Raw genomic sequence first — 22,084 nt, 5'->3', positions numbered from 1 at the left:
CGATGCAGAAAGACTCTATGTGAGACAAAGATTTGTCTATTTAGATAGAAGAACTTTCTTCTTTTGATCAAAGCCTTTGAGCTTAATGGTCTTCTTTTCAAGTTGATATTCTGATGACTTTTCTTCTTTCGGAGGATGTGAAGAATGGTCATAAAATTTGACTCTTTGTTGTTTGTACCTTGTTTTTGATGTTTTTGGTTGTTTTTGAGAAATGTTTGGTTGGATGAATACTTTGTTTTGAAAGTGATTTTTTTGATTTTTCTTCGACAAGAAAACAAAGCAAACACACAAACACAAGATTGTAGCCTCAAAGGCACAAATGAGTATGGGTCTAGATCAACCCAATCTTTGGACTTGCATATGACCCTTCCTTTAGATGTATTTTAAGGTGTATTTCCAAAGCCTGAAGTCGGCTCAATTTGCACTAGGTCTTTAAAATGAACACACTTCAAACACTTTTTATCCCTAAGGTCAAATGGCCAGTTGTGATAAATTTAGCCCACATCTTGATATTTCTTCGACTTTGGTACTACATACCTTATGAATCCTGCCGTGGCAGGTAAGGATGTGATATACTAAGTCTTGCACAAACATAACAAATAGATGATCCCTATGATGGGGGAGTCACCACTTTTATCAAGCCACAAGTGACTTTTCAAAAAGCTATGTTTCTATTCAAGGAAATATGTATGGTGAGTATCTTGGGAGCAAAACCATCTATGCTCTTGCACTAAATTATATCTCAAATATTCTCAATCAATAGAATGGGTGGGCTACTACTTAAAGGTGTTTAGTCATGTTCGATGTTTTTGGACATAAGTTCATTCTGCAGTGACTCACTTAAGAGCCTTGTAACTGGTGGTGGGGCCCATTTGTCCTTTTCGGCCAGTTACACTGTAGGAACAGCTATACCCAAGGCTACAGCTTTCGCTCTCACCTGATTTCTATAGCGGCTCGAAGGATTTACCGCTTGAGGTCATTCCCAAGAGTATCGATCCCTTGGCAGGCCTCTCTTAAAAAGATAAAATTTGAGTGTTACTAACACTTTTCTCTTGCACCTAGGACCACGAAAGCCAAGGGAGAGGATAGTGTGTGTTAGAAGTAGGACCACTCGACTGACCTTTTGCACAAGTGTGTCAAGCACGAAAGACACTTGTTCTTTTTAATCCATCATTGCAATGTGATCTAACTATTTGGAGATGTTGCTCCAACAGTCATGGTATTCTTTTTAACTCCAAAGGCAATGTGTTTTGTAATCTAGATTTTGGAAATCCTGGTCAACTTAATGAAAAACACGCTTGCATGAAGGAAAAATCGCTTTGCAAAATTTTTGAAACAAGTTGATTGTTCTTTTTACTTGCCTAAAAAAAATTGAAGTGTGGATTGTGATTTTTAGATGTTATGCAATGAAAGAAACTTTGTTTGGTTGATTTTAAACACCAAAATAAAGATGAATCCTAACTAGAAAATAATGAAAATTTGTTGTTTTGTGTTTTTCAAGTTCTTTTTAAGCACCAAAGGACAAATTTGTGATTTTTATGGTGAGTTTTTAACCTGAATGAACAAAAACAAGTTAGTAAAAATCGGTGCTCAAGGGGGGCTTCCACAAGCCTAAAATGTTCAATTTTTCGGTTACAAGGCAATTTGGACAACACTCTGTCGCAATAGCACTAGTCTGTGTTTTGATCGAAGCGTTAATTTATACAGTAGCGCTAGTCTGTGTTTATAGAAGCGCTAATTTACACAGTAGCGCTGAAAGAACAGAAGAGACAGAAAAACGGAAGCGCTAGAATGTTTCCAATAGCGCCAGAAGAATCGCAGAAGCGCTAAAACAATGTCAAAAGTGTCGAAAGTTTTACAATAGCACTATTGTAAAAATAATAGCGCTAAAAGAAAAATTGTCGGTAGCGCTAGAACGTGTTCAATAGCGCCGAAGCGTGACCTATGTGTCACTTTCAACAAGCAAACATGTTAGTTTTTAAAAAAAAAGCATATGTTTTTGGTGTTCGTTTCACGTCGGGTTCACCAAATGATGCCCTCCTAAATGGTACAAGGTTAGCAAATGATCAAAGAACACAAAACACACAAAACATTAGTGTTAATCAATCTAAAACTAATCTATGAAGGCATACCAAAAGAGACACTAAAAGGCATGCTAATTTGTCTAATAAACAAAACACAGATTATGAGGCATCTCCAATTGCCTCTTAGCATGGCCTTAGCTTCTTCTCCCTTGTTCCTCTCCTCTCCAAGTTCCAAAATAGTGTAGCTCTCAGCAGCTTTTTGCACTATGGATGCTTATGGAGGATTGAGATTGTAGTATAGCTCTAAATGTGAAATGAAAAGCTAATACTAATCTATTGATGCTAAAATGATATATTTTAACCAAAATGATAAGATGTTAGATTGCTTATGCTAAATGCTCTCTAAAAATGTCTATAGCCTAAATGCATACAAGTTTTCAGGATCTGGTGTATGAAGGAATGGGCTCTATTTATAGGAAAAATGGAGCAATGGATGGCCAGGATTGAAAGGTTTAATCAAGGGTCAAGCTTGAAAGTTGGAGATCCATGTGCACAATTTTTACCAATGAAATGGTGACAAGTGTCAACATAGGGTTGGTTTGAAAGAAAAGGGTTGGAGGCATTGAATGCCTAAGAAGACCTCATGGTTATCTAGAAGGTAAGGGTCAAGCCTAAATTAAGATTACCCATTGGATTAAGAGTTAATCCAAGGATAAATGTTTGTGCAAATGATTAAGAGATAATCATGGTCAAAGCATTAAAGGCTTGATGAGACCCTTGGGTTGGGTAGAGGTTGAGTCAAAACAAATGTTTTAACCATGTGGGAGAGTTTGAATTAACCATTAATGGTTTTTGAAGACTTTGTGGATTAAGTGGTTGAAGGTTGGAAGCCTTTAATGGTTATCAAAGACTTTTAGGCTTTGAGAAGTGACTCCATTTTGCTTAGGAATGTGACAATAATTAGGGAATGGATTAGGCTAATTAGGAAGGGGTTAGAAGAATCTAGAAGGGGATTAGATTTTTGCAAGTGGATTTGGTGGGTGAGGGAAAATAGGATTTTATTAAAAATAAAAATTCATTTATTTCAATAAATGTGTGTCAGTTGCATTTGTAGGAAAATGCAAGTGGGGTGGGGATAATGATTTAAATAAATGTTTTATTTAATTTATTTAAAAGAGGAAAAAGGGATTTAATTAAATAAATTGATTTTATTTATTTAATTGATTGAAATTTGATTTAATGAATTAATTAAAATAAATTGAATAATTTATTTAATTAATAGAAGAATGTTTGGGGATGAATTAATTAAATATTAATTTAATTAACTGATGGCTAGTGGATTTTTAACCAAATAAATACGAAATATTCATTTAATTAAAATGGACAGATTTATGTGACTACACATAATATTGACAACGTTTATTCTGTTGAAGGTTTAAAGTATAATCTTTTGAGTGTTGGTCAATTAGTTGAAAAGGGATTTTAGTTACAATTCAAGAATGGCAAATGCAAAATCATGAATAGAACTGGTTTGGAGATTGCAATCGATAATCAGACTAGAGGTAATATGTTAAATTTGAATAACAGTGAAAAGACATGCTTGATTGCACATATTGATGAAAGTTGGTTATGGCATAAAAGACTCTGTCATATGAATTTTGATTGCATTATAAAGATTAGTTCATCTAAGGTAGTAAGGGATTTACCTAAGATTGTAAAACCTCATAATCCAGTATGTAAGGAATGTCAAATGGGAAAGCAAGTTAGAACAACTTTTAAGAGTATTTCTGAGAAATCCAATAATGTTCTTAATTTAATTCATACTAACTTGTGTGGTCTGGCTAGAACAAGAAGTCTATAGGGAGATAAATATTTTATGCTAATCATTGATGACTATTCTACAATGTGTTGGGTTACTTTTCTCAATGAGAAATCAAAAGCTTTTGGGAAATTCAAATTATTTAAGGCAATGGTAGAGAATGAAACCGGTAAGAAAATCAAATGTTTAAGATCAAATCAAGGAGGTGAATTCACATCTAAGGAGTTTAATACATTTTGTGAAGTGAATAGAATTAGAAGACAACTATCAGCACCCCAGACACCTTAGCAAAATGGAGTTGTGGAAAGGAAGAACATAACTATTCTGGATGCAACTAGAAGCATGATATCAGAAGAAAATCTACCTCATGTGTACATGAGAGAAGCAGTGAATACAATGGTTTACACTTTCAATAGAGTTCACATCAAAGGTGAAACTGGTAAGACACCTTATGAATTATGGTTTGGTAATACTCCTACTCGTAAATACTTCAGAATATTTGGAAGCAAATGCTACATTAGGAGAGATGAGTATATTGGTAAATTTGATCCTAGAAGTGATGAAGGAATATTTCTTGGTTATTCATCTAAGAGAAAAGCATATAGATGTTTTAATAAAAGATTGCAAAAAATCATTGAGAGTGCAAATGTGAAGATAGATGAACAATTTAGAGGAAATTCAGTATGGATTCTAAACTGATAGTTGAGATTATCACAAATGAACCTATACAGAGTGCACCGGTACAGAATGTGGTTCCAGTCACACTAGCATCATCAGAGAATTCCATAGTGACTAGAGAACAACAACAAGTGAACACACCTAGGTATGTAAGACTGAATCACTCTGAAAGTCAGATAATTGGGAATAAGTATCAAGGTGTTATGACAAGAGGAAGAATGGAAAATGAAGAGGTATGTTTAATTTCTCAAATTGAACTAACATTTGTTATTGAGGCATGTGTAGATAAACTTTGGATTAAAGCTATGGAAGATGAATTAGAATAAATTGAAAAGAACAATACATGGACATTGGTTCCCCGACCTATAGACAAAAATGTAATTGGAACTAAATGGGTATTCAAAAATAAATTCAATGAAGATGGTAAGGTAATAAAAAAAAAACAAGATTAGTGTGTAAAGGATATTCACTGAAAGAGGGAATTGATTATAATGAAACCTTTGAACCAGTAGCTAGAATTGAGGCAGCTAGATTATTTCTTGCATTTGCAACACACAAGAACTATAAAGTATATCAAATGGATGTAAAATGTGCATTTCTGAATGGTGATCTTGAAGAGGAAGTTTACATTGAACAACCTGATGGATTTTCATTGATAAATGATAAAGATATGGTTTGTACATTAAGGAAAGCTTTATATGGATTGAAGCAAGCTCCTTGAGCTTGGTATGATAGATTGGACAAATATCTTTTGAAGCTTGGTTACACTAAAGGTAATGCTGACAACAACTTATATTTCAAAGTGACTAATAAAGACATCTTGGTTATTGAAGTTTTTGTTGATGACATCATTTTTGGAGGAGATGATGGATTGTGTAAAGACTTTGCTAATAAGATGTAGGAAGAATTTGAAATGTCTATGATTGAGGAGATAAAATTCTTTTTAGGATTGCAGATTTCATAGACTGATAAAGGTATATTCATATGTCAAACAAAGTACTTGAAGGAACTACTGAAGAAATTTGGTATGGAAAACTCTAAACTGGTAAGTACTCCTATGACTACAACTGATAAATTGACATTGAAAGCTGATTTAGCTTCTGTTAATCCGACAAGATACAAATCTATGATTGGAGGTTTACTATATTTAACACAAGCAAGACCTGATATAATGAATGCAATATGTATTGTTTCAAGATTTTAGAGCAATCCTAGAGAAAATCATGAATCAATAGTAAAAAAGATTTTCTGGTATCTACAAGGTACAACAAATCTTGGTTTATGGTATCCTAAAGATGAAAATTTTGATTTATGTGCATACATTGATGCAAATAGGGTAGGAGATGTAGATGATAGAAAGAGAACCACTGGCGGGGCATTCTTTCTTGGTAGCAGATTGATTTCATGGTTGAGCAAGAAATAGAGTTGTACATCATTATCAACAGCAGAATCAGAATATGTTGCAACAACAACTAATTGTACTCAAGTATTATGGATTAAGAAAATGTTGAAGGACATAAAGGTAAAATGCAAAGAACCTATAATCATTTACTGTGATAATTCAACAACAATTGATATATCTAAGAATCTGTATTTCCTCTAAGACTAAACATGTTTCTATCAAATATAATTTTTCGAAAGAGAATGTTGAAGCAAAAGAAGTGAGATTGGTTTATGTGAATACTAAAGAGCATATTGCAAATATCTTTACTAAGCCTTTGCCTAAGGAAAATTTGTAATATCTCAGAGAGCATCTTGGGGTCTTACCCTCACCGATAGAGACTTAGATAGATGATGATTGGCATCAAACCAACATAATTTACAGAGAAACCATTTTTTTCTTGCTTTGATGGAGGAGAGCTACTTCTCAGGGGGAGAAGTTGGTTATAACAATTGGTTATTCTAATTGGTTCTATGAATTGGTTGCATCTAGTATTTGTATTTCTTTGGCATTTTATGTCAAAGGTGGAGAGAAATCTATGGAAAAACATACATTATCCTTTGGGGAGAGATTACTTATTGGGGGAGTGATATATACTCTTTGCATTTGTATTTTGATTTCTGGTGTTGAGCTATCTTGGAGATTATTGGTTTTTGGTTTTTGGCATTCTGTTTTGGCACTTGGATGTTTTTCCATCTTGTGTTGCCATCAATGCCAAAGGGGGAGATTGTTGGTATTATGGATGTGTTGCATTGATTTTATCATTGATGTCAACATTTATCAACATTTATCCTTCTGGAGATCTTTGGTTATGTTGAACCGACACATTATGTTGACCAGCAAGTTCAGTGACTTATGCACAGTCACCAGTATATCACTCACCGACAGGTTATATTGTTCACCGGCACTGAGGATGACTTGTTATCATCTAGAGATCACTTGGTTATGTCGAAGACATGGTTTGGACACTTGGTTTTGGTATTTTGGTTATTGGTCTAATCGGGTTGACATATTTGTTGTTATCGGCAAATTGGTCTAGGTTATCGACCGACATGCATTATCTATTCGAGATCAGCACGACACGTTATGGAGATGATTTGATCAATTGGATATTGTTGTAAATGTATTGAGCCGACATGATGCATCGCATCTTGACTTATCTATAATCGATTTAATTATAATATTCTTTATTAGCCAACCTACACATTTGGTCTTAGGTTTTGGTATATATGTAAGATCTCATTTGTGAGATGATGCAAGGAAGAAATAGAATAGAGAGATGGTATATGGTTATGGTATTGTAACATGGTATGTGCGAATATTGAAGATCATATGAGAAGACCATAGAGAAGGTTCAAGGAAGGTTTGAAGGTGATTATCAGAGCTTAACCAGTACTGAATCTAGCATTGGAGATGCTACTTTGAGCAGTACATTAGCATTGGATTTAATCATCCAATTTTAGTTAGTGTGACTCCTATTTTGTGATTGAGCAGTGAGCTCTAGGCTGTTGCCCTTTCTGCATGTACAAACCCCATTTGTATACACATACTATCTACAGTAGTATCATCTAATTGTGGGTAAGGTTTCCCACTATGGTTTTTCCCCTTATAGGGTTTCCACATACAAATCTCTGTGTTATGTGTTGTGGATGTTGTTTCTCTTTCTATTATATGCATTGAGTTTCACCGGTATTAATATTAACTGCTAATCTGTCAACTGACATTAAGTTTGGTTTACCAGTATTAAATATCAAGTTTGATTAAGTTGTATTTGATTGAAATTAATTGACAACTGATTCACCCCCCCTCTCAGTTGCCTCTGGGTCCTAACATCCTATCCCCCATGGTGGTTTCAAGGCTCCCTTCTAAGTGATTAGGCTTCAAAGAAGTTAGGCTCTGATACCAATTGATGGAATTGAAAAGAATTAAGAGGGTGGGGGTGAATCAGTGTCACCAAAAACTTAACTACTTCAAACACCAATCGGTAGATGATCTTAACATAGCTTACAAACACAATGCATATAATCCAAAATGATATAACAACATTCACAAAAAGTAAAGCATCCACCATAACACAAGTGTTTGTATGTGGAAAACCCAAATAGGTAAAAGCCACGGTGAGATGAACTCACAAGTTAACTATCTACACTAATAGATAACTGACCGGTTAAGGTCTACAAAGTGCTCTTCTAGGAGCGAATCTTGTTAGAGATCCCAAAGCTTGATTTGAAGCTTATACCCTATTAAGAGTAGTACCTGTTAGGAGTAACCTCACTGGAGGATTTAAGAATCCAAACTAATGGATCACCTTGTTAGAGGATTTATACATTGAATCTTGTTAGAGCTTACCTAGTTAAGGGATCTGATACTATTGTAATAGTTATAGAACAAAAAGAATGGTTTGATCTATTCTAAGTAGCACAGTACTTGCTTGATCAGATCCTTCTAAGTACATTCAACACTACTTTTTGACAAACTCTTCATCTTAACACCTATCGCTTTTCAGCAAAAACTTTTTCTCTTCATGAATACCATCAGTTGTTAAAGTTTTACTTAGATGTCGATATATATAGACATTCCGATTTCATGTCGGCTTAAGGAAATCATAACATGATTTCCTAGGTATAGTATATCTGGACAAGCAACCATAACTCATCACAAAAATTGCTGTCAAGTAGTCGATGCTGGTAACTCATCACAAAAATTTACAAGTACCGGTTGGAACATTTTGTACCAGTTTGAAAAAAACATATGAACCGTTGTCCTTTCGCTTGATCTTCATCTTGATCTTCATCATGATGACGACTAGGTATAACCATAGATTGTCCCTTATGCATATACCAATTAACACAGAGTACCGATTAGAGATAAACCACTAAGTATACCGATTGTTAGTGTAAACAATTGAAGTTACACTGGTGGTCAATATTGTCAAATGTGTGTGTGAGTGTTTCATCAATGACAACAAATGATGAATACATTACAATCATCATCAAGCCAACACTCTGCCATTTCACTATTAGTTGGCTTCTAATTATCCTGAGATTTAGATCCGCCACCTTTCAGAATATGATATATATAAATATATATAATAATTGACTATTTTATATATAACATGTTTATTTTAAATAAAGTCTAATGTAAAAAGTTATTATAAATAATATATATAATCTAAATTTTGTATATGTATGTTCATAAATACATTATTTTGAATTGACAAGTTTATATAATGATAAAATAATCACTTAAGCGTAATTTAAAATAAATACACATAATACATAATCACCTTCGTTTATATATATATATATATATATATATATATATATATATATATATATATATATATATATATATATATATATATATATATATATATATATATATATATGTACATATGTATATATGTATATCTATATCTATATATGTATGTATATATGTATATATGTATATCTATATATGTACATATATATATATATATATATATATATATATGTACATGTACATGTACATATATGTACATATACATATATATACATATATGTACATGTACATATATGTATATATATGTATATGTACATATATGTACATGTACATGTACATATATATATATATATGTACATATATACATATATGTACATGTACATATATATATACATGTACATATATGTATATATGTACATATATATATATATATGTACATGTACATGTACATATATGTACATATACATATATATACATATATGTACATGTACATATATATATATACATACATATATATATATATATATATATATATATGTACATATATATATATATATATATATGTACATATATATATATATATACTGAATCACAGTTATCTAACAAACATGCATATGAAATTTGTATAATTGTAAACAAAACAATCAATACTAAAATTACATTTACATTCTCTTATACAAGGGACATTAAATCATCCTACATAATGAATGTTAAATCGTTAAATCACTAACTCTTTTCAAAATATCAAACTAATTTTCACCCTCATAGATGAAATAAATTTAACAATTGCTATTACTCATAAAAATTTATTTCCAATTCAAAATCATGCATCGATGAAATCATAATTGCATAAACATAAACTTTCTATGGTGGTGTGTGAGATTCCTCTAATCTATTGAAGTCCATGAGCTAAGACAACTCTACCTGAGGCCTATTCTTGCCTTCATTTGCGTTCGTTTGTCCCTGCATCACTTGCACTCAATAGCTTATCAGTAATGACAATCCCCAATAAAAAATAACACTAGCCATGTAATTGCATTCGTATGACTAAAGAAATATATGAGATACATCAGCATGATAAGGTTTCAACAAAGAAACATGGAACACATTATGGATTCAAGCTAGAGCAAGTGGTAAAGCTAATCTATAAGCAACTGGATTAATAACTTCCAACACATCAAAGGGTCCCACATATCTTGGTGCCAACTTTGATGATTCTCCAAATGAGATAGAGCTCTTATGAGGTTTGACTCTCAAAAAGACTTTATCTCCTACAACAAATTGTCTCTAAGTCCTGTTTCTATCAACATAACTCTTTTGTCTATCAACTACCTCCTTCAACCTACTCTTGATCAATGTCATTTGCTCATCCATTTCCTTGAGTAGATCAAGACCAATTATGATCCTATCTTCCATTATATCCCAACTAATAGGTGTGCAACACTTTCTCCCATAGAGTGCTTCAAAAGGTGTCATCCCTAAAGATGCGTGAAAAGAGTTGTTATATGCAAATTCAACCAAAAGAAAATACTCCTCCCACTTGTATTGCTGATCCATGCAATACATTCATAGAAGATCTTCCACAACCTGATTAACCCTTTCTGTTTGGCCATCAGTCTAAGGATGATATGCTGAACTAAAATTTAGTCTAGTTCCCAAAGTTGCATTTAATGTTGTCCAAAATCTAGATGTCATCCTGGTATCCCTATCTGAAATTATGGTTTCTGGTACACCATGCAACCAAAATATTTCTTGCACAAATTTCTTTGCAAGAAAAAATGATCCATCCTTGAGATTTCCAGGTATGAAATGTGCAACTTTTGTCAACTTATCCACAACTACTAAGATAGTGTCATGCTTATTTTTGCTCATAGGTAATCCTTGGATAAAATCCATACTGATTACTTGCCACTTATACTCTAGTATAACATGTTGAAATAAAAGTCATGTTGGATGAACTTGCTTAGCTTTCACTCGCTGATATTCCAAACATTGTGCCACATACTCAATTACCTCTTTTTTGAGCTTAGGCCAAAAATACAAAGATCTCAAGTCAGCTACCATCTTTGTTACTCCAGGGTGTCCCGAATAAGGTGTGTTGTGCACCTCATGCATTATTAACTTCCTTAATTCTCCTCCTTCAGGAATGTACATTCTTCTTTGGTATCTTAAAATACCATCAGGTTCCAACTCATATCCATCATAACAATGATTTGAAGGATCTTCTCCCAAGGATTTCTTAACCCTTAGGTAATGCTCATCTTCAGAAAGATTCTACAACACTTGTTGCTTCAAGTTTGTCCTTGTATCAAACATAGCAGATAGATGTCTTCTTTGATTGAGAGCATCAGCTACCCTATTTTGCTTCCCTTTGATATATTCAATACCAAAATCATACTCACTTAGGAATTCAAGCCACCTTATCTATCTTGCATTAAGGTTTGGTTGTGTAAAGATATATTTTAGTCCTAAGTGATCTTTTTTTAGCTCAAATGGCTCCCCTAAAAGGTAATGCCACCATATTTGTAATGCATGGACAATAGCTAGAAGCTCTAAGTCATGTGGTGCATAATTCAATTCATATTGCTTTAGTTTTCTAGACTCAAAAGCAACCACCTTTCCTTCCTGCATTAACACTTCTCCCACGCCTTCACTTGAGGCATCTGTAATCACTATAAAGTGTCCATTGGGATCTGGTATAGTCAAGACTAGTGCGGTTGTTAATCTTTGCTTCAAAAGTTGAAATGAATCTTCATACTTCTCAGTCCACTCAAATCATTTTTCCTTCTTCTAAAGTGAAGTAATAGGTGCTTCTATCCTATAAAATCCTTCCACATACTTCCTATAATATCCTGCAAGACCCATAAAACTTTGGATCTCTAAAAAATTCTGAGGTGCTGCCCAATCTACAATTGCCTCTATCTTTGTAGGATCAGCTAAAATTCCTTCAGCAGTTATAACATAGCCTAAGTAATGCACCTTTTCTTGAAAGAAAGCACACTTAGAAAAATTCTCATAAAGCTTGTGATCTCTTAACCACTACAAGACTATCCTTAAGTTCTTATGTTCTTCTTCATTCTTAGAATAGATCAAAATTTCATTAATGAATATAAGAACAAAATCATCTAAGTATTCTCTAAAAATGTTGTTCACGAGGTTCATGAATGTTGTTAGGGCATTGGTTAAACCAAAAGGTACGATTGTGAATTCATAGTGTTTGTACCATGTTCGAAATGCAGTATTAGGAATATCCTCATCCTTAATCCTTAGCTGACGGTATCCTAATCGAAGATCAATCTTAGAAAATACTGTTGCACCTTTCATTTGATCAAATAATTCATCTATCCTTAACAAAGGATATCTATTCTGGATAGTTACTTTGATTAACATCTTGTAATCAATAAATAACCTTAAAGTACCATCCTTCTTCTTTACGAAGATCATTGTTGCACCCCACGGGGATACACTAGGTCTAATGAAACCTTGCCTAAGCAATTGAGCCTTAAGCTTATATAATTTTGTGGTTGTCATTCTATATGGAGCCTTAGATTGTGGCTCTATTCTAGGTATGAGTTCTATAGAAAGATCAAACTCCCTTTTTGGTGGTAACTTAGTAAGGTCTTATGGAAAAATGTCCAAGAACTCTCCAAGAACTAGATAATCCTTAGGGATTTTCTCAACATTATCCAGATCGATTACCATGATAGAAATTATAGAACATCCTTTTCTTTAGGCTTTCTTGAGTTGCATTTTTGAAAATGCATCTCAATTCAAGAGGCTTTTGAGACCCAAGAATTACAACTAGATTCCCAAAATCATCTATACAACTAACGACCTTATCCTCACAGTTTACTACAGCTTTGTGCTTAGTTAGCCAATTGATACCTAAGATCACATCATATGATCCTAATGGTGCCACATAAAGGTTAACCTGAGTTTGGAAATTAGAAAGCTCTAGATCACTGCAAAATAGACAAGAATTTACCCTCTGTTTTCCTCAATTCCTATATTGAACCATCCATGCATTTGACATATAACCAAGTCTAACAGATAATCTAGAAACTACTTTAGGATCAATAAAATATTCAGTAGCTCATGTATCTATTAAAATAGAAACTGATTGCCCAAAAAACTTACCCATCATCTGGATAGGTGAAGCTTGAAAATCAGCCTGATGGTTGTCAACCGCTGCGTGAATCTGATGTTGTGAAGCTCCTTTATGATTTCCTCCTCTTTGTTTAGGGGTACAATATGGACAATTCTAAGCATAATGATTCCCTACATAGTTGTAACACCCATCCTTAGGTCCCGAGTAACCACCTAACCTACTCCTATCAATGTTTTGTCGGGCATTGTGGTTGGTATAGTTTGTGTTACTATTTACTTTCTTATTACCATCTTGATTCACTCTTCCTTTCTCTTGAGTGTTGGGTCCTCTTTTTAGATTCCTTATCTATCAGTTGTTGTTGTTTCTCTTCTGGAAATTCCTATTTCCAAAACTTGGTTTGGTATTCATATTTCTACAAAAATTTGCCAACTGCTGCAACCTATGTTCTTGCTTAGTTGCTTTCTCAAAGACTTCCTCCATAGTCAATGGATTATGTATATTCACTTCTGCTCCATTATGAGTTCTTAAACCCAAGATGAACTTTTGGATGTGAAATCATTTGGCCATCTGATACTGTGGAACATACTTAAGAAGGTTGGTAAACTTCTCCCAGTATTAAGTCACCGACATGCCGCCTTGTGTCAGATTCCAAAATTCAGTCATCTTCTTAGCGAAGAATAACTGAGGAAGCCACCTCTTCCTGAAGGATTGCAGAAATAACTCCCAAATAACATCTCCAGGTTGTAACTTCTTTTTAAAATTTTCATTATCCCACCATGTCATAGCTTCTCTAGTAAGTTGATAAGCAGTCCATACTGCATTAGTTTCGTTAGACATGTTAGGGAGCTCAAAGTACGTCTCCATCTCTATCACCCATGCTTTTGCACCATCACCAATAGTCTTTCCATCGAACTTAGGTGGGGCTATTCTTTTTCATATCTTTAGCTAATTCACCTTCAATCCTAGCTCAGTTATTCAATTGTTCCTCAACCCTAGGAATTTCGTTCCGTACCTCACCAACCCTTCGAACTTGTTGTTTGAGTCCATCCGTCCTTGCATTCTGTTGATTGAATAGATCAAGGATTTGATCTAGTCTTTCATTCTTGTTACTTGACCCAGCTCTTGTAGTTCTTGAACCCATTGCAATTCAAAAATTCTTGCACCAAGGAATGTTATTATTTCTTAGCGAAAAAAAGAAATATCGGCAAGGGTTACTATATCCATAGCTTCTACTTAAACAAAGTTCCTTATAAATCTACCGTTACAATATAGTCATAGAGAATAATATCTATATTTATTACAAGGAAGACAACAATATAATACTAATATAGGACATAGTTAGATAGTTTGCACATCTATTGCATCTAAGTTTTTATGATATCCAACATTGTTAAATCAACTAAGGTCCAAACTATATATTCTTTTCTATCAGAGGAAACATGCCAAAAGGTATTCAACTCAAACTTATTACAAAATAGAATCTTTATTTATTGATAGAAATAAGTGACATTACATAACTATATCACTCTTCAGGTGGAGTCAAGGGAGTATATCCTTCTGACTCATTAGAACTAAGTGGGGTATATCCCTTTGACTCATCAACACTAAGTGGGGTATATCCTTCTAACTCATTAGAACTAAGTGGGGTATATCCTTCTGACTCATCAACACTAAATGGGGTATATCCCTCTGACTCCTTAGAACTAATTACAATTGGCCTAATAGGAGACTACTCTAACTCATGATCTTCCTCCTCTATAGGGACAACCATACTAGTCTTATCCCTAAGAGACTTAGAAGGTGCTATTGCTAGCTCAACATGATCAATAATTCCTTTCTCTTTTGGTTCAAAAGCTGATTCCTTTTTCCCTTCTCCTAGAAGGTTAGGAACTTGTTTCTCCATAGAAGGGACAACTTATTCCTCACTTAACCATCCTCCACTCGGGTGATTATCATCAACAGGCCTAGTAGGAGATATGGGATCCTTTTGGACCCTTAGGTATTGAGCATACCCTGCTATAGATTTGTGAGTTGTTTGCTTTGTTTGCACCATTTCTGTAAGTTTCAACAAAAAGTTGTTATCCTCAATGTTCAACTTGTGAAATGACTCATAGGTCCTAGTATTATATAACCTATGCTTTGATACCAAAATATAAAGACGTAAATTATTCTATATTCAAATAAGACATAACATACTCTTTATTCTTAAATAAACTCATAATTCATTTAATAAGTCTATTTCAAACATCGATTTATTCGAAGCTTCATAATCAAAATAACAATCATTATATTTCTACAGAAGATAAAGAAATTTCATATGAAATATAGAAATATCTCAATACATATCTTTATACAATGCTTAGGCTTTCTATTGCCTTATGTATAATTTCAAACATAAAAGAAAGAGAGATGTGTCCTTTGATCTCCAATCTGAGCTGCTTCATTTCAGTCTTTTTGTTGGTGTAAATAAATATTCATTTTGGATATTATTACACTTTACTTAAGTTAACTTAGGATAATGCATCTCTTCGTAGTTTTGATTTGAGACACTTAGGGAAGTGTGCACATAGGGATAGAGCTTGTAGGAGAAATTCCACCTTTTGTGGTCTTATTTTGTTGTTACACTCCACATTCGGTGGGTCATCCACCTCTTGTGGAATATTATATTATTTCTCCTACCTACCCCTAGTATTTCTTACCTACCCTTGTTTCTCCTTGAGCCACATGTCATAATTGTGTGCTTGTACATCCATATGGCCTTGCCTATATAAGAAAGCCTATATTCATTGTATTAGTTAATCCAGTTGATCATTTGCATATTGATGAGAATACAGTTTGTTCTTATCATTCTATTGTCTCTCTTTTATGCTTTTCATTGTGCCCTTGATCTTGGCAAAATCCTACATGGTATCAGAGCCATTGGGGCTTCATTGATTGGTTTTTGGAGACATCCTGGAAGGCTTCTATTTTTAGATTTGGGGATCTTCATTTTTTGGGGGCGTCGTACAGCGATTTGGACATCATCGTTGAATCCGGGAGGCCGTTTCCATGAATTTTGACTATAAAGTTGACCTATTTTGGTGAGAAATTTTTTCCCCCATTTTGGCTTTATTGTATGGATTTTGAAATTTTTTAAATTATTTTACAAAAAAAAAAAAGGAAAAAATTTGGAAAATTTTCGGAAAAAATAGTGATAAAAAAAAAATTAAAAAAAAATTATTTTTTTGTTATTGTTAGGAGGTCCGCAGACCCCCACCCCGTACTTGCGTGTGTTGTAGGTGCTATAGACTATACCGCCGCCACCCGTACATTGTCCTTGGGCCCTGCTCACTAGCACCGGGGCCCATTTCTCTTGGCCTCCACCGCGCCGCGCTGCCATTGTGTCTCGCCGCCACCGTGTACTCTCCTCAGCGGCCTCACTCCTCATGCTGCTGCCGACGACACCTCTCCTCCCTGCTGCACAGCGACCGCTCACCCTGCCGTCGCCCGAGCAAGTCCTGCCGCTCGCACAACCCTCCCCCGCCGGTAGAGCTCCCGCCACCTCAGTCGAATCCGAGGGCCCCCTCAGCAGGAAAAATGATGGACCCACACCTGCCATGTGGCAGGTGGCCACTGGCCCGTGGTCAACAACTGTACGCTCAGTCACCGAGCCACGTCAGCAGTCCGTATGCCCAGTCAGCTGCCCAGTCACCGTGCCACATCAGCAGTCCGTACGGTACGGACGCCTAGTCAGCAGGGAGGTGAAGTTTTTGCGATGGTCATATGGCCATCAAATTTAAGCTCATAAATTGCTGATGTCAGCACCACATCAGCAGAATTTTGAAATTTTTTGACCCCCTCTTCATTGAGCTTTTCAGTTTTGCAGTCCAACTTTGAAAGGACATATCTTGCTCATTTTTGCTCCTTTTTTGGTGCAATTTTTTTTGAAATGGGCTAAAATTTCATGATCTTCGCAGTGGTGTGGTTATTTTTTGATTTTGGTGCATAGGTTTTTAGAATTTTTGGATTCTCTCAGCTATACCTGTCTAATCCTCAATTCTGCAACTTCAAAGGCCTCGTTTGAGCTCATACGACCTCCTTTTCAGGTACCGTTTTTTTTGAAAGTGTATGTTTTTTCATCTAATTTCATAATATATGATCATATTTTAGAGATTTTGAGTGGAAATTGTACTTTCAGATATTGGTCTTATTTGGCCTATTAGGTACTTGTAAAGTGCTTGGATCTTAGTTTAGATCTCTTGCATTATTAGTTTGAGTCTCTTTTGGCCTTATTGAGGTAGTTGTAAAATTATAATCAAAAGCCCACTTTGCCATTTTTTGCAAGTGGCCCATTATATACGCGCTAAGTATAAAGTGCTAAATCATCACTTTTGGGTGGGTTCTTTGATTGAGTGAATTTGGGGGGGTGTCTTGTGTGATTGTGCCTCTCTTTGTGCTCTTTCATTTTTTGTTTCCATGAGTCCTCATAAATTTCCACCTTTAACTCCACATAATTATGCATCATGGAAAATTAAAGTATGGAGTAAATTAATGGAAAAGGGTCTCACGCATTACATAGATGGAACAATAGCAGCACCACCTGATCCTAATGCTCAGTTAGAACGACTCACAAAGAATTGCATGGCTCTTGGAACTTTGCGCAAGTATGTATCAGATGACCTCATTTTTCACATTAAGAAGTGTACAACAATCAAGGAGGCTTGGGATATGTTTCAGAAATTGTATGGTCAAGTTGATGAAATCAAAGGTTACAAAATTGACAATGAGCTCACCAACTTGGATCCCAAGAGTTTTGATACAATCCAAGATTATGTCACCAAAGCAAATGAGCTAAGAGCAAAGCTTAAGGATTGTGGAATTGACAAAAATGATGCTTAGTTGATATTCAACTTGTTGGACAAGCTTGCACCAGAATATGCAACATTTGTGTCTAGCTTCCAAACTCATCGTTTGATAGTGGGGAATTCCTATGTTATGCCTTCATTTGATGCTTTCACAGAAATGTTGATATTGGAACAATCTAAGTTGTTGAACATGGGGCTTGTCAAGTCTTCAAAGTCTAAGGCTTTGGTGGCTAATCAAGGGAATCAAGGAAGTCAAGGCAAAGATTCCAACAAGAAGAAGAAGCACTCTAATTCTAAGCCACAATAGGAAAAAGGACAATCATCCTCTCCATCACAAGGTGATTTTTCCTCCTCTTCCAAGAAGGGGACACCAACTAGTGCATATTGCAAGAAGTATGGTCATGATGAGCATCGATGCCACACAAAGCAAGTTGATGAGTTAACTAATCTTCTTAAGAAAAACAACATCAACTTGCCATCCGCCTACACAAAGAAGGATTCATCTCCTTCCTCTTCCTCACATTCTAAGGGAAAAGGGCAAGCATTTGTGGCTACAACAGGTTCTTCACAGCAATGGATACTTGACTCGGGTGCCTCATATCACATGGGTTCTACAAAGGAGCAGTTTTCTTCATTGGAGCCATCTAAGGTACCTCACATTTACATAGGTGATGATACACAAGTAGAGGTTGAAGGGAAAGGTTCAGTTGACATGGATGATGGAACATTTGAGAATGTTCTCTATGTTCCTAACTTGTCTACCAACCTTCTCTCTATCTACTACCAAATAAATCACTATGGGAATGGGAAAAAGGTTGAGTTTACACCAGATTCAGTTGTGGTAAAGGAACTTGATGATGATGCCTTGGTGGCAGTGGGACAAGTCAATGACAACTCAAGGCTTTATTCATTCTCCCATTTTGTGCCAAGTTCACCTTCTAGGGCCTTGCTTTCTCATTCAAATTTTGAAAGTAAGCTATGGCATGAGCGGTTTGGTCACCTCAACTACCGCTATCTTCAGTAGCTCAGCACTAAAGACATGGTCACAGGTCTACCTCGAATCAGTTTTTCAGAAGGTGTATGTTTAGCTTGTTCCATGGGCAAGCATCCTAAAGAGAAGTTTGATAAGGGGAAAGCTTGGAGAGCTTTGGAAGTTCTTCAACTTGTTCACAACGATGTAGCAGGTCCATTTCCAACACCTTCATTTAGTAAGGCCCACTATGTCCTCACCTTCATTGATGACTACTCTCGCTTCACTTGGGTCTACTTTCTTATTCATAAGAGTGAAGTATTTGACAGATTTAAGGACTTCAAGACTCATGTGGAGAAGCAATCAGGGAAAGTGGTCAAGATTCTTCGCACAGATAATGGAAGGGAATATGTGAACAAAAGACTTGAGGATTTTTGTACATTTGAAGGGATTGATCTTCAGCATTTTGTCGTATACACTCCACAACAGAATGGGGTTGTAGAACGCAAGAATAGAACTCTCAAATAAATGGCTAGCTGTATGATACATGCATGTTCTTTTGATCTTGCCTTTTGGGCAGAGGCTATCAGTTGTGCCACACACATCCAGAATCGGGTTCCTCACAAAGCTTTGCAAGGTATTACTCCTTTTAAAGCTTGGGCTGCTAGGAAACTGATTGTGAGACATTTCAGAGTCTTTGGGTGTCCAGCATGGGCTCGCATACCTCCACAGAAACGCAAGGCATTGGAACCTTAGAGTCAGCCTTGCATATTTGTTGGATATCCTGAGGGTGTTAAGGCATATAGATTGATGGATCCTGAGACACATGAGGTGTTCATTAAGAGGAGTGTTCACTTTGAGGAAAGCTCTCCTAGCTTAGCCTCTCTACCTCCTCCACCTTCCTACATTGTGGATAGTGATGTTAGTGATTCAGATGATGAGACTCCTACAACTCTGACTCATAGGGTTACACCTCCACAGGGTCCACTTGTAGTTGAGGAGCCTTGTTCTCCACCTCCACCTAGACCTCATTGGGCTTGACAGACACTTGAGTCTGCGGGTTCTCTTGTTGGGGATCCTTCAGATACATGGAGAACTCGATCACAGCATCCAGATCTACCACATGCATTCATTGCTACCACTTTCGATCCATACACATTTAGGGAAGCATCAGGGATTCCTGAGTGGGACCAAGCTATGGAGGAAGAGTATAGTTCCTTGATGAGGAACAACACATGGGATCTAGTCCATCTCCCTAAGGGGATGTAGCGTCGTAAATTGTACGCACTTGCTAGGGTGGTACAATTTCAGACCTAGTTTAAGCACCCGCCTTGGTGCATTTTGCATTTTGCATTGCATTTCCCCTTTAGCACTTAATTAATTAAATTAATTAGGTCTAAGGTTCTATTTCATCATCTCCCATATCATAAAGTTGGGCCCTTTTCATTAAAGTGTGCCCCTTTCATTTTATCCTTCCAATACATCATTTAATCAAAAACCCTAATTAGGTCCTATTTCAAGCTTGGGGGCTTGATTTCAGGGGTCAAAACATCTCGAAATCACCTGTAACTTCGGGATTCTCTCTAAAATCATCATATCCGACGGCCCTGAAAATTTGGTGAAAAGTTGTCCGGACCATGGTGCCCGGAGAGGACCATGGCGCCCGGAGTGCACATGGTCCCGGACATTTTTCTCGAAATTTTAGGAGCGCGATCCAATCATAAAATAAAGCTTAACCCCAAGAAATTGGTGGGAGATTCAATCTCTAGGTCGGCCAAAAGTTGAAATTACGACCTAGGGTTTCATACATAAGAGCTCTCTTTCTTCATTTGAAAGGAGGGGAATTTTGGCTTTTAGGAACCTCATATGCAGCGAAAGAGCAGATCTTTGAAGACTTCAACAATATTCAACATCCATCCATCAAGCATTCATCAATTTCATTCATCCATTTAGGGCTTTGAAGGCATTGAAGAGCAATAAGGGATTACCGACTGAAGATTGGCTTGTACCCCTCCCTTGGGGTTGGGTATGATTTCATGTTGTTTTCATGTCTTTGCATAAGCTTCAATATATCACTAATTCATGCTTTAGATCACTTTGCATCTTGATTTGGAGCATTTACATTATCATTTACAAGCAATTAGGGTTTACTTTCTAGGTTGCTCTAGTTTGCTTGCTTGCATTTTAGGATCTTGCACACACACAAGGTCTGCACACACATTACTTTTACAATACAACTTGCCTATTCGTGGAGGTGGAAATCATCGAAGTGGGGGTTTGACTAAGGCAAAACCCTATATAGCCGCCCACACCCTTTTCAGATATAAGTGCAGGTTTCAGGACTTAGACGACGTCGTAAGTTATAGATCTGGAAGAAGCAGATGGAGACCAAACAACACACCAAATCTCAGAGCAAAAGACCAGGACAGGGGCGTGGGGTGCCCTGGTCCTGCCAGGACAGGGGCGCTGGGTGCCCTGGTCCCTAGGACAGGGGCACTGGGCACCCTGGTCCTTCTATCAGACAGCATTTTCAGCATTTTTGACAGCTTTTCAGGTTGCAAAAACAGCAGTTTCTGGAGGACTTTCAGGGGCAGAATCAGGACAGTGGTGCCCGCGCCCTCATCCTGAACATTTTCACTCAGATTTTGACTCTGGGTACGCATTTGCATTCTTGACTTATCCTTGTATTTACAGCTTTCCATTGTTTAAGTTCAATTCTGCAATCTTGTCATTAGTTCCTACTTGCACTTTGGGGTTAGGAATTGAACTTGCATCATTTTATCTTTCAATTGCAACAAAGGAATAGAAATCCTAATAGGTAGCCTGTGGCTCTCTCTTCCACAAAAAGAAGTAGCCAATTGTGTGATACCTCTAGGCTCTTTCGTATTCCACAAGTGTGTGGTTGAAAGTGAGATTAGGGCATGTTTGCTTAGTGTCAC

This window comes from Cryptomeria japonica, chromosome 1, assembly GCF_030272615.1.
Source record: "Cryptomeria japonica chromosome 1, Sugi_1.0, whole genome shotgun sequence".
Taxonomy (NCBI): Eukaryota; Viridiplantae; Streptophyta; class Pinopsida; order Cupressales; family Cupressaceae; genus Cryptomeria; species Cryptomeria japonica.
Note: the sequence above shows the minus strand (reverse complement) of the source record.